Raw genomic sequence first — 14513 nt, 5'->3', positions numbered from 1 at the left:
CGCCCCTCCGCGCTGCACTGCGGTGCCCCGGGCCACGCCCCCGGGCGATGACGTCACCGCCCGGGCCCCAGCGCAGGTCGGGGCTCGGAAAGGTGCGCGCCGGGCCGTGGAGGTGGGAGACCTGGAGGCGAACCCGCGCGACGGGGAAGCCCTCGACGGCGCAGGGGCGTTAGAGCGAGCTCAGCCGGCTCCTTCAAGGGACTCGGCCCAGCTTGACGCGCCGCGCCGCGGCGGAGCTTCGCAGGCGTCCCCAAGCAGAAACTTGCTCGGCAGGACAGACCCGTTGGCTCCGCGTTCCAGATTTGCCTCCGCGGTGCCTGGGGATGAGTTGGCCAATAGTTTAAATCTCGTCAGGTTCTGCACTGGGAAAACTCGGGCTTTTGATTTTGACTCTCACAACATGTTCTACCGTGGGTTCCACAGAGAACCTTGGATGCCTTAGAGCGCCACCGCCAACCGTGTCTCTCCGAAAGACAAGGACCTTGGGACGCTAAAACTGGAGCGGGACGGACACATGATCTGCGTTAATTCCCTTCTAAATCCTGTTAGCAGGTTCTTAGTTTTCTTCATATGCATTTGCTAGCCTGTCCTTAAAGGCTAACGTGACACGTATTTCATAAACCAGGTAGAGGAGAGCCTTTAATAAATCAACAAATTCTCCGGTCATTACTGACAAAGTAAAAACAAGTAATATGTTGTTCTTGCACTCTAATAACTAGTCAGGAAAACTCAAACATCAGATTAAGACGCAATGAGAAACAGCAGACCTTTAAAGCCGTCAAGTTCAGTTAGGGATGCCAGCTTCATTTCCCAAAAGTGTAGAGGAATTATAATTTGTTCTTTGTAAGCAGAGTAGCAAAAAATAATGAAGACGGGCCGGAGAGTGCTCAGCGGACTCTGAGACACTGGAAGCCACACCTAGGACTCAACTCCAATCCCCAAGCCCTGCATACATGATTCCAGAAAGCTGTCCTCTGATCGCTACATTTATGATAAATAAATATCAGTGAAAACTAATTGAAAACATGAGTAAGTCCTATGCGTGATTGTGTGTGTGTTGTTTTGGTTTTGGGTTGGTTTGTTGGTTGGTTTGTTTGGGTAAAGAATAAAAGACTTCAAGTGATTAGGTTAGTTCTACATTTTTGGAGGGCCGGGGATAAAACACTTTCTGATGGGAAGGTAAAGTAATCGCAGAAGAGGCCACAGAAGGCCGTAGTGAGTTAACACTTCGGCTGTCGATCCCACCCGGCAGAAAAAAAAAAGGACTTTAAACTTTCTTTCACGAAGTTGGGGAACCTCCCCCCTCGCCCCCACTGTTATCTCTGTGGCCTCTAGGAAGTGGGTAAGTCCTGTCTCCATCTGTAAAATGAATAGTAAGGAGGCTGGCCTCCTGACCCCTCCTAGCCCTTACAGACCTAGCCTTTCCTTCCCCTGGCACAGGGAGGTGGCGCAACACTTCTCTTTCCCTCCAGCAGTCAACCCCTTCTTCCTGACTTTCTTTCCCCTTTGCGGTAGGAGAGCAGAACAAAGAGGGATGAGGGAAGACAGTGAACGTGACAGAAGAAATAGTGCTTCTCTGCTCAGGGAAGCGAGCCGGACAACGTCGGTCCTCACAGTACTCCCGCCCTTCTCTAAGTCCTGCCGCTCTCTGTGTTTCAGCTGACATGGTAATTTATTTCTGTCTTCATTATAGTTATTGACTCTAGTTGAATGATCGATGGAACCACAGACTAAGATCTTGCCCCAGAGCCAGCCCCTTACCCTCAGTCAGCAGCGTTTGTTGAAGGTGAATGGGAAAGCAAATGGATAGAGATATATGGCTTGATAGGAAGTTACTTGGTGTTCATGTTTTGTCTTTAATGTTTTGACTTATACAGTGTGACCACTGTTCTTGGTTGTCAACTTGACTATATCTGGAACTAAAACCCTGTGAGGTATTTTTCTTGGTTGGAAGACCCACCTTAAATCTGGGCCACACCTGCCTGTGGCAGCCAGAACATGGAAGGAGGAAGTTCTTGATGTTTACTTGCTTGCCCTTGCTCTTGCTGGCAAGTTCATTCCTTCACTGTTATTAGAGCCTTCTTTGGAATCCCTGAGTGTACTGAAGACCAGCTGAGACATCCAGTCATCATGGGCTGAACAAGTATTCTTGGACTTCACATCAGAAGACAGTCATTGTTGGAATACTCAGAATACAACCTGCAAGCCACTCTAATAAATCACATAGATAGATAGATAGATAGATAGATAGATAGATAGATAGATAGATAGATAGATAGATAGATAGATAGGGTAGGTGATATATAGTAGGTAGGTGATAGTTAGCTAGTAGGTAGATGATAGACAGATAGATGGACTGTGTCTGGGCTGTCTCTCCAGAGAACTCTGACTAATTGATACACATGTGTATCCACATTTCTTCATGCTTCACTTCACCTTTAAAAAAGATTAAGTTTAACATGTATTCAAAGAAGTTCCAGTAATATTTTGTATTTTAATTAAGATATATTACAATATATTCAATGATAGCTGGCTTTATTGCACTTAACGTTTGCAGACTTTATTCAAGGCCCTTTTTCTTTCCTTTTTTTTTCCTCTTTCGCTTTTCTCCACCTTTGTTTGTGTTTGTGTTCTATGGTACAAAATCTGACATGTAAGGATTCCCAAGCCTCCCCTGTCACTACACTACGGTTTGACCTGCTGAAGGGCCTCCAGGAGTCCCAGAGTACATGGGAGACACTGGGTCAAGAGACTCCTGGCTAATTTGAAGAGTTTCCATGGCAGTGGTCCTGGAACTGCTTAGCTCTTACCAAGGGAGTGGCTGGGTAGTGTGAGAGCATGCAGTGATGATGTTATTTTTATGGTGTCTATTTTAGCTTGGGTTTTAATTTTTCCCATTGCCTGCAATAATAGGAACAGAATATGCAGAGACCTGCTACTGCTCCTCCAAGAACTGCATCCTGAGGTTTCAAGACTGAGTAAAGTCTCCCTCTTAGGTGAGAATTTGAGCTGCTTCCCACATCCTTGGCTGTGTTAATCCCAGATCGTAGAGTCCCCCAAAACCAACCAGGAGACCGAGCCCTGTATATAAAAGCAAAGAGCCTTTCTTACACAAGTTTGCAAGCTCGGTCTCTTCGTGTGTCCAATGTATTACAGTGATCAGTTAGAGTTGGGTTTTTATAAGTAGCAAAGGTGGGGGTGAGAGTATTTCTAAGGTTTAGGACCCCTGATTGGGTGACATGTGTCTAGGGGTGTCCTGGTGAAAAGCAACGGGTGTGTACTGGCAGGTGATCCTATCTACAATGGTTGGAATGAACCTTAGGAATTTCCTTTGGTTGGTTTGTTCCTGGGTGCTACCTAGGTAGTCTCAGTTTGTGGTCTTGATAGCCTCAGGGTGAACTACTGAGACTCAGGCCTCTATGGAGTTTGTCATGCTGGGCCCTACAGGCTTCACATCCCAGCTCGCCAAGCGAAGGAGAACTCTGCCTCGCCAAGGGTTTCTGGTTGCCTGGATACCCTTCCTATAGCTTTTGTGGCCTGACCTATCTTCTCTGCTACCTCTTCCAGATCTTTATATAAATAAGTTGGAGGCAATCATTTCTGATTTAAGGGGAAAGAGAAGTGAAATAACAAAATAGGTGGCTAAAAAAGCCACAAGGACCAGCACTCGGGAGGCAGAGGCAGGCGGATCTCTGTGAGTTCGAGACCAGCCTGGTCTACAGAGCTAGTTCCAGGGCAGGCTCCAAAGCCACAGCGAAACCCTGTCTCGAAAAACAAAAAAAAAAAAGCCACAAGGAATCGTATGATTAGCTATTTACCTATGCAGATAATAATTTTAATGAACTTTCCCCAGCTAGGCTGACAATGCTCCTTCCAAGAACCAAAGTCCACTGCAGTGGTTTGAATAGAATGGCCCCCATCAGCTCATAGATTTGAATGCTTGCTCACCAGGGAGTGGTAGTTTTTGAAAGGTTTAGGAGGTGTGGCCTTGTTGGAAGAAGTATGTCTCTGGGGGTGGGCTTAGTGGTTACAAGGACCCAAGCCAGACCCAGTGGCTCTCTCTTCTTCCTGCTGCCTATGGATCTAGATGTAGAACTCTTAGCTACTTGCTCCTGCACCATGTCTGCCTGTGGACCACCATGCTTCCCACCATGATGATAATGGATTAAACCTCTGAAACAGCAAGCAAGCCCCAGTTAAATTCTTCCTCTTATAAGGGTTGCTGTGGTTATGACACCTCTTCACAGCAATAGAATATTGAATAAGACAAATGACTGAACAAAACCCCAATACCTGACAAGAGAAGCCCTTTTCTGAGTCGGTGGCCAGGGCTAAGAGACTCCCAAATATAAGGTCAATCCCTGTTGCCCTAGGTTACCCCCTAAAGGTGGAAAGTGAGTCCCTATTGCTGAAGACACCATGCACTTCAGAAACAGGACCTAAAGACCCCTGAGCAACTGACAAGGATGGCCCCCTCCAGGAAACTAGCTTTTATGGTATCAGAAGGCACCATGCAAGCTTCCAGAGAAGAGAAGCAACCAACAGTCCCACCCAGCTATGACACCTATGAACTACATCAGTAACTATGCAATAGTGCATACCGGTGCAATAGTGGTACACATTACTTGTTGATAACCAATTACCCTCTAATTGGACTTAAGACCCATACAACAAGAGAGATTCCATGCCTAGCACTGAAAACCTACGTAATTAACCAGTTCTAGTAAAACCATGGTTATTGGAGGAGAGTCTACAACTACTGAGTTACAAAATCCCTAGTAATAACCTAGAAACATTTGACCTTATATGCACGTGTAAGTGTAGTCTTCTCCCCTCATCAAGTATATGTCTTTTTGCATCAGAAAGAGACCAATTCAGAAAACCACAAGCAGTCAGTATGGAGAGCTATGGAGCCTAGTCCCAGCAGACACATCTGTGAAACACTCCTGCACCTAAGCTCAGGGAACATGGTGGAAAATGGGCACAGAAAGACGGTAAGAGCAGAGGCTCAGGGAGTTTGTCATGAGGGACTGTCTTCCAGTAACATAGGAAGCTATGGCTGTGAAAGCTTACCAACATGACTGCCGAAAAGTGAGCTAACCAAGGAGAATATCAACGAGCATGCCAAAGCGCCCAGGAAAAAGCCCATGAGGCCTCGATCCTACCGGAAGAACTAACTACAGACAACTGAATAAAGCTGGGAGCAGAAGAGGTGGTCCTCCTCTTTGTGTGTCCAGAGCCCAGCAGCCCTGGAAACAAACACACAAGTAACATTATATGGACTGTACAGGTTATGTTTAGGAATATTTATGCATATACAAGTACATATATGGATGTAATAATAATTAGTTTGTTGTTTTGTTTTTTTTTTGATTTTCGAGACAGGGTTTCTCCGTAGCTTTTTGGTTCCTGTCCTGGAACTAGCTCTTGTAGACCAGGCTGGCCTCGAACTCACAGAGATCCGCCTGCCTCTGCCTCCTGAGTGCTGGGATTAAAGGCGTGCGCCACCACCGCCTGGCTAATAATTAGTTTTTTAAAAGGCCATGAATTTGAAGGAGAGAAGGAAGGATATATGGAAGGGTTTGGAGGGAGGAAAGGGAAGGAGAAATATTATGATTAAAATAAAATTTCAAAAATAAAAAGATAAAGTAAAATAAATTAGTAAAAAAGAACAAAAACAGAGTTTCTAATTTAAACCAACCAATGAGGCATCTTATGGGGAAAGTCTTGAAAGATAATTGTCATTCATAACACTCTTATTTTTTATTTATTTATTTATTTATTTATTTGATTTTCGAGACAGGGTTTCTCTGTGGCTTTGGAGCCTGTCCTGGAACTAGCTCTGTAGACCAGGCTGGGCTCGAACTCACAGAGATCCTCCTGCCTCTGCCTCCCGAGTGCTGAGATTAAAGGCGTGCGCCACCACCGCCTGGCAACACTCTTATTTTTAAACTGTGCAGGAAAACAATGCTGAGGCCTGTGATGTTACAGTGAGAGAGACCGGAGGGAATGCAATGGGGTGGTAGAAGCCTGGGGTTCATGCGCCAATAGCCCTGAGTTGGGGGTCATGTCTCTATTTACCATCTTCAAGCTCTCACCCAACTCACCTGCGCCTTCATCAGACATGGCTGAAGCCACACCCTAACTGACAGGTTTAAAGTCTCTTCAGGAACACTTCACACAGAACACCCACACACACCCTTTCACTTGTTCTCCTTCACCTGTAAGACACGGCAAATATTATCATTATTCCCATTTTACAAGAAAAAAGTCAAGAGATTCAGAACGATGGGTTTCTAAAGGAAGTTTTGTGTTGAAACCTAAGTGGGTGGGGGATGGGAGAGTGTATGTCCTGGTTTTGTTGTTGCTGCTGTCTTGAGTAATTCTCTAGGAAGCCCAGGATGACCTTGAACTCACTACAGAGCCCAGGCTAGCCAGAAAGCCTCAGTCTCCCTCCTCACCCTCCCTTGTGCTGGAGTCAGGAGTGTGACATAACCACAGGCTTGTCATCTGCACTTCTATAATTCAAATTCTGCCTGGTTCAGGAGGCAAAGAAATTTTTGATGGCAGAAGCAAGCAGCTTCAAAGGCTTTCAAAGGACCCGGATGGTGGGTAGAAGGGCACATGGTAAGCAAAGATAGAAGTTTTATACTTTTGAATACACACCATTAGAGTGACCACATGAGTGTCTTTGTTGTAAAACTGTGTGTGAGCTAGGGAACCAGTCTGAGTGCAAATCCCGGCTCTGCCCCTGCTAGCCTTGACTGAAGAGCTAAACCCTCTCTGAACCTAAGGGTCTATGTATAGAGACTCTGAAGGGTTTAAACTTTCCCACTCTTACATTTGAATTTAGGCTCAGTTCTCCAAGCGGAGCAAACAGGTGTCTCTCCCAACAAAGGATCATTTATCAACAAATTACATTCAGGGATGAGGGAGAGGGCATGAACAAGGCCTGAATCAGCCCCACTGTGTCTCAAGGACAGTTTCTGCAACCCCCTTGAAACTGACCCATGTATGTCCAAAGATTAAACCTCAACCAATTAAAAGTGTATTAATGTAACTGTTGCTTGTTTAACCAATCATATTTGAAATGAAATTCCCCTAGCTGTGCTTAAAAGAAGCCTTCAAGCTCCTCTCAGGGTCACTGCCATTTTGTACAGGTGAGTGACGGCACATATGTGGACATAGTAAATAGCACTCTTTATTCTAACATACTATTTGAGTCTGGGGTCTTCCTTCAGCATCTCCTCAAACCCTACAACATCATTTTCTTCACCATCCTTATAGAGAATAAACTGACTAGTTTATGTACACTCCTGAGAACATGCCTGGCCATTGTGGAGGACAGCAGTGTGGCCTTGCTGGGGGACTTGACCATAATCCTAAATTTTCTTTAGGTCCCCATAAGATTAGCAGAGCCCCCAATCAGCAGGAAATAGCCTGGAAAACTATGCCTATATGCCCAAAAATAAATTATGGATGTTTGTTTTTGTCTAGAGTGTTTTGGTTTCAGGTTGTTGTGGATAATGGTCAGGAAGAAAGCTAAACAAAAAAGATTAAATTCGGAGTTTTTGTTTTGAAAAAAGGGGGGTGCTGTGGCAAAATGGTCTGTACCCTGCAAAGATTTGTCACTTGTATTGGTTTAATAAATGCTGACTGGCCAGTAGCTAGGCAGGAAGTATAGGCGTGGCAACCAGAATAGGAGAATTCTGGGAAGAGGAAAGACTCAGTCTGCAGCTGTCACCCAGACACAGAGGAAGCAAGATGAGAATGCCTCACTGATAAAAGGTACCAAGCCACATGGCTAACACAGACATGAATTAGGAGTTAATATAAGATATGAATTAATAAGACACCTGAGCTAAAGGCCAACCAGTTTGTAATTAATGTAAGCCTCTGTGCGTTTCTTTGGATCTGAATGGCTGCAGGACAGGGCAGGACAGAAACCCCTGTCAACATGACCTATTATTATTATTCATATTCTTAAAAATCCACATTCTGAAAGAGAGGAATATTTGATCTCTAAAGTCACTGCTGTACTCCAGAGGACCTTAAAGAACAGAAAACACTACTATTGTTTTGGTGGGGAAGGTGGAAAGTGATACAGGAAGTGGGGTGTCTTTGGAAACATCAGCTTACCAAAAGGATTTATGTTCTATCCCTGAGAGGAGTCAAAAATAACCCAGACAGAGCTCCCACTATTACCTGGAACCTGTTGTTTCCATGTACACAGCGTGAGGACTATGGAACACCTTACACTTCAGCCCCCTCCATGAGTCCTACGTTCCCTGGGAAAATCACGTGGTAGTGATTTAATCCGTGTGTAAAGTAGACAGCAGACCCTTTCTATAAATTCACAATTTTAAAGGATGGAATACTTGCTCGTGATTTTCCTTTGACTATTGGCAAAAGCACATTTTAAGCAAAAATAAGATTTATGTTTTTAAATAGACACAAGAGAGAGTCTATACATGTCTCTGATACTGTGTAACGGGTGAGTATTTTGTTCTTCAAATACAGGTGGACTTGTGTCTTTTGGGAAATGGACCAAGTAAACAACTGCTGTTGGAAGGGTTAGATCCCAGCCAGGCATGGGACATCCCTGCAACCCCAGTACTTGGGAGACAGAGGCAGGAGGATCACTGGGAGTTGGAGGCTAAGCTGGACTTCTTAATTCCAGGCCAATTTGAAATAAGTTGAGATACTGATGCTAAAAAAAAAAAAAAAAAAAATCAGACAACGAAAGCAAAAATCAAACTGAAACCAAATAAAGTCAGGACTGAGCCAACACATTGCTGCAGACTGAATCAGTGGTTTTCATCTGTGTTCAGCCAGTTGCTGGAATCCACAGGTAATGAGGCTCCTAGGTGCAGAGACAGACTGACTCTGGTTGATTGTGTTAAGGAAATACTCTGCCACAGTCCTGTTAGCCGCTGCTGTAGCTTGTATCTAGACTCCCAGAAGTCCATGTGTTGGAGTTTTGATTGGCAGCCTGTGGTGTTATTGGGAGATGGTGCGACCTGTGGGAGAGCAGGCCTAGCAGAAAGAAGTCAAGTCGTTGGGACCATGACTCTGAAACCACAGCCTACCCCCTTCCCTCTCCTTCTCCTTCCCCTCCTTCTAGCTCTCTACTCTTTACTTTCTGTTTCTCCTCTTTTCTTCCTCTCTCCTTCCCTTTCTCCTCTTCCCCTTCCTCTCTCTTGACCACCAGACAGTGACTAACAGTTCTTCCTGCATTCCCCAGCAGGATGCTCCTCCTCATGGTAGGCCTACAGGTAGAGGCCTCTGAGACTACCAGGGAAATTATTCTTTCCTACTTTTAACTTGATTTTCTCACAGCATTGGAAACCTAATAAGGAACATAAAACCATGGTACAATGTTTAAGTCATGATTGCAATGAAATAGAGCATTTTCAAGCCTCATTGCTGTTGGTTAGGAATCTGGGGTTTTTTGAGATGGTGGCAATTATTTGTATTTTAAAAATATGGCATTTTTATTAGTAAGTATATGTGAATTATTAGTAAGTATATGTGATTTTTTAAATATTGACAAGCTTTCACATCTATATATTATCATAGTCCCTCAGAATTCTCCAGTTAGACTACATGAAACCTCAGCTTTGGTTTGCAAAATGTCATCACTGTCATGTTGAAGAACTTGCTACAGCTGTGGCTGGAAGGATGGCTCAGTGGTTAAGCGGACCTCCCAAGGCCCTGAGTTTGACTGCACCACTCACATTGGACAGCTCACAATAGCCTGTATCTCCGATTCCAAGGGATCTGATGACCCCTTCAGACTTTGTAAGCACCTGTACATATGCAAATACTCACAGACACACAGACATATGCATAATTAAAAATAAAATAATCATTAGGAATGACTGCATTGGTGAACATGACAGAACACTTCTACACTCTATATTCCTTGTATGACCAGCTGTCTGGTAATCCTTTTTTCACATAGTTTGATCTACTAATAATATTTGGTCCTATTTTAGAGACTTTATTGATTTCTTCATCAAATTAGTATTAATAGCCCAAATAATTATGGCCAGCAAGTTGATCTTATCTGTATCCATAACAATAATTTACAATTTAGTTATTTACTATCTGATACATATTTCTGCACTTACTTGGGAAAGCCTGATACATGGAGTTGCTAAAAAGACCAAGACCCTCCACTGCGGCCTTCAGATACTTGGAAGGAGCCCAAAGTAGGTGGGTGGACCAGAAGTCTTGCTAACCTAAAATGCTTAAGAAATTTGGTTCTCGTTTTTACTGCAGTGGTTTTGTGTTGTTTCTCATTTCTGTTCACTCCCCATCAACACCTAGTACAGAGTATAATCCCTTTGCCACTGAGCTCACGCACTCTTACTAAGTTTTGTCAAGTTCAGTATGTTTGAGGAAGAGATTAGCAGTGCAGTGAAAACGTCTTCTACAAGGATTTCCAGAGGTTTCCAGAAGGCAAGAGTTCCTTCAGCAGGGAAACCACCAAATCTGCCTTGTCACTTGGCCATCTTGTTAACAGGATAAATGACTAGTATCCGTCTGCTCTGTGTACATTGGAGACATTCCTCAGATCTGTGGGCTCACTGACAAATATTCGAAAGGTGCATCACGTGTTCCAGAACACAAAGAATGACTGTCATAGTTAGGGTAGAAAGCATTCGATTGGAGTGACTCGCTAAGAGATTCAGAGGTTCCGTCCATTATCATCGTGACGAAGAGCATAGCAGTGTGCAGACAGACATGGTGCTGGAGCTGAGAGTCCCTACATCTTACAGGCAACAGGAAGTGGAATGACTCACTGGGTGGTATCCTGAGCATTGGAAACCTCAGATTCCACGCCCACAGTGATACACTTCCTCCAATAAAGCCACACCTCCTAATAGAGCCACTCCCTATGAGATTTTGAGGGCCAATTACATTCAAGCTACCGCTGTGATCATAAACATAGCAAGGAAGGGAAAATTGGCCAGGTCTTGAAATGAGCAATAGAGGTTCCTAGCTGTCCTTCCAGTAGACTCTGGGCATGCCCAGTAGGTCTGCCTGGTAATACCTGATCCCATAGACATGCACCTTTTAAAATTGCTCTTCCGTGTTTATTAACATAGTCTGCGTATCAAAATTCATAGGTGGCAAAGAATAACCAGCCTACAGTTCACAACTCCAGAGAACCTAGACAACAAATATGACCCTGAGAGAGACACACATGGATGCCCTAGGGAGGAGATAAAAACAAGCTCTCCCGAGTAAATTGGGAGCATGAGAGGCAGTGGGGAGGGTGGAAGGGGAGAGGAAAGAAAGGAACGGAAGTGAGGAAAAATGTAGAGTTCAATGAAAAACAAAGTATTAGAAATGCATCATCTGACCCTATGGCTAGAAGTTGAGAGCAGAGATCGGCAGAAGAGCCCCCAGTGCATCCTTTGTATTGACTTGTAGTCCCCATGGGGCTCCACGTGTTCACCAGAAAAACTCTCCGGTGAGCATCAGAGAACTGTCCCAGGGCCCTCTGCTCTTACTGGGAAATGTTCTCTTGCTATGAATACAAGAGAGTGGTATGAGGCTGTGGGGAGGAGGAACTGTGCTCTACCCAATGCCCTCCTCCAAGGGAACAGTATGATTCTTTTATTTCATTTTATTTTATATTTTTAGCTGCTATGCACTTAGAGAAAAGAAACTCAAGACTCAAGAGACTTGTCACTAAAACCTTCAAAGTCCTGCTCTGTATGGCTGCACACTGGGTGTCATGTGATTTCAGGAGGAAAAAATTCCTCGTCTTCAAGGAATGACCATTTTAATGAATTCTTAACTTTTAAATGCCTATGCAAAAAAGAATATGTATGTAAATATATGTGTGCACATATATACATATATATACTTCATTACAACTATTTTACAAATGCTTCCATTTGATTTCTCAAGCAAACAGAAATAAAAATATAAATAAAATCGAAGCAGGGTAAGGATTTTGTAAAAACTTAAAAGTTATACAGAAACATTAACTATAATGTTAATAACATAAAAACAGAATGAGAGTACACAAAATGGTAAAAAAATATAAATTCATGAGTTATGCACAACATACAAGGAAATAAGCAGCCCTTAAAATTATGTTATTTGAAAAATGTCAGTTTCATCATCCTTGACATTAAGAAAAACCATAAATCCTATGTCTAGAAGCCTCAATCCACCCACTCAAGAAAAGAGTGTCAGATAATACGCTGTGGTATTAATAGTCAGATGTATTATCTCAGTCAAGTGGGAAACGGTCGTTTGCGATGGGTCTGCAGTCCAGTTCCCTTTATTTCTGTTCTTTCTTTGCTGCTCCATAACTTTCTGTTTGCTCCAGTCGACACATCTTGGCACCCATGTGTGATGCTGTTGGGTGGTCCAGGAGGATGCGTCAGAGTCTGTGCCCAACACGCAATGGTCAACTCGATCTTTCCCTCTCCTCATTCATCATCTGTGCGCGTTGGGAGTTGTTCCCTTCTCAGAGTGAGTCATGTTTTAGGCTGTTAACCTGTGTGGAAAGAGGCACCAGAAGTCCTTTCCTGTGTGTTTGTGTCCCCCGCCTGTGGGCTCACTATTCTGATCTATTCTTTTATGAGTCTGGCGTGAGTGTTTCCTCATACGGGTGAGAGTATGTGCTGTTTGTCTTTCTGTGTCTGGCTTATTTAACATAGCGTAATGATTTTCATTTCCATCATGAATGTGTGAACCAAAGTTTCTTTTTTTTTTCTTTATTCTTTTCTTCTTCTTCTCTGTGCTGACCAGTATTCCACTGTAGAAATAGACCACATTTTCTTTAGCCATTATTCCACTGAGGACAACTGGGTGAATACATCTTTGCCTGTCTTTGTTCAACCAGGTTTTTTTTTTTGGATTTTCGAGACAGGGTTTCTCCGTAGCTTTTTGGTTCCTGTCCTGGAACTAGCTCTTGTAGACCAGGCTGGCCTCGAACTCACAGAGATCCGCCTGCCTCTGCCTCCCAAGTGCTGGGATTAAAGACATGCGCCACCACCGCCCGGCTTCAACCAGGTTATTTTTACAGCTCTGTGGAGTAAAGGTTAATCTTAAGAAGAAAGACAGTCGTTTGTGTGGTTCATATTTGTAGAATATAAATACAAAGTTATGGACTATAAATACATTTGTCTGATGAGTGGTTTTAAGTTAAAATCCTTTTTGATAAGTTCTCTAACTTCAGAGTCTCTCTGGTTACATGGTTGAGTGTGAAATAAGTACTTGCTATATGTTGATTCCTATTCACTTGAAACTTATGGCCCTCACTTTGTCAACTGTGCTTTGTAACAATGTATTCTTGTTTTCATCCAATAGATTTTATATTCTTCTCTCTCTCTCTCTCTTTTTTTTTTTTTTTGGTTTTTCGAGACAGGGTTTCTCTGTGGCTTTGGAGCCTGTCCTGGAACTAAGACAGATGTTTTAATGTACAGCAGATTGGGTCAGTTTCAGCCACTGCACACATACCAGACTATTATAGACTCAGTCAAATTCTTCTCAGTTTTGTAGCTCACCTTTCCTCTGGTTTCCAACATCTTTCCCGTTTCCATCGGATGCATCTTCAGAATGGCCCGTGATATCCATTTCTGTGAATGTGTGAGATTGTTCCTGTCATCCTGAAGATGGAAACTTTCTCTCCAGGGATACAATGGCTGTTGATGGCCACCAATGGCCGTCAATATCCTTATTTCCTTCAGAATTCCCTTTGTGACTGAAGTGCTTTCTAAAACATACTTCAAAGTTCTTCTGACCTCTCCCTCCGATGATGCCTCAGCTGCATGCTCAGTTAGCTACACTATATCCTACTCCTGGTAGGAAAATCTGTGTTGTTAGCTTCAGCTGCAGGGTGTTATGGACTGGGTAGCTCAAACAATAAAAAAAAAAAGAATATTTTCTTGTGTCTCAGAAGGCAGGACCAAAGAGTCACATGGTGGGTTTCTGGGGAGGGCCCTCCTCCTGGATTGCAGACAGAACCCTGGCTAGGGTCTCCCAGTGAAGAGGACAGTGGCATTCCCTGGAGTCTTCTCAAAGACTCTCCTTTGGGACCATCATCTCACCCTGGTGGCCTCAAGTAACTTCAGTTACTTCCCATTTCAGAACACAGCATTCAGGACAAGAAGTAGAGGCAACATGAACTGCTGATCATGTGTGGAACGGGTGAGGGTTTAAGAGCAGTGGTGTGCCTTTTACTTGAGCAGCCTACTGTCTGGTGGCACCATAGCTGGAGAAGGGGTCTACAGGAGGGGAGCTGGGCCTGAAGCCGAGGAAGACGTCTGGAAATCTAGAGAAACCCACAAAGCACCAAGCTCGACTATCACTTTATATACAACATCTTTTATCTGCAGGCTTACACGTTATCCTGTTGATTTTGTGGATAAGGACACGGAAAGTCACTGGGACAAGCTCAGACAAGAACCACCAAGGAAGTCATGTCCACAGCCTACACCTTGGCCTGTCTTTTCTGCCCCATATGTCAATACTTGCACATGGTA

The sequence above is a fragment of the Microtus ochrogaster genome, linkage group LG1 (assembly GCF_000317375.1).
Source record: "Microtus ochrogaster isolate Prairie Vole_2 linkage group LG1, MicOch1.0, whole genome shotgun sequence".
Taxonomy (NCBI): domain Eukaryota; kingdom Metazoa; phylum Chordata; class Mammalia; order Rodentia; family Cricetidae; genus Microtus; species Microtus ochrogaster.
The sequence above is the reverse complement of the archived record's forward strand: the minus strand, read 5'-3'. Positions refer to the sequence as shown.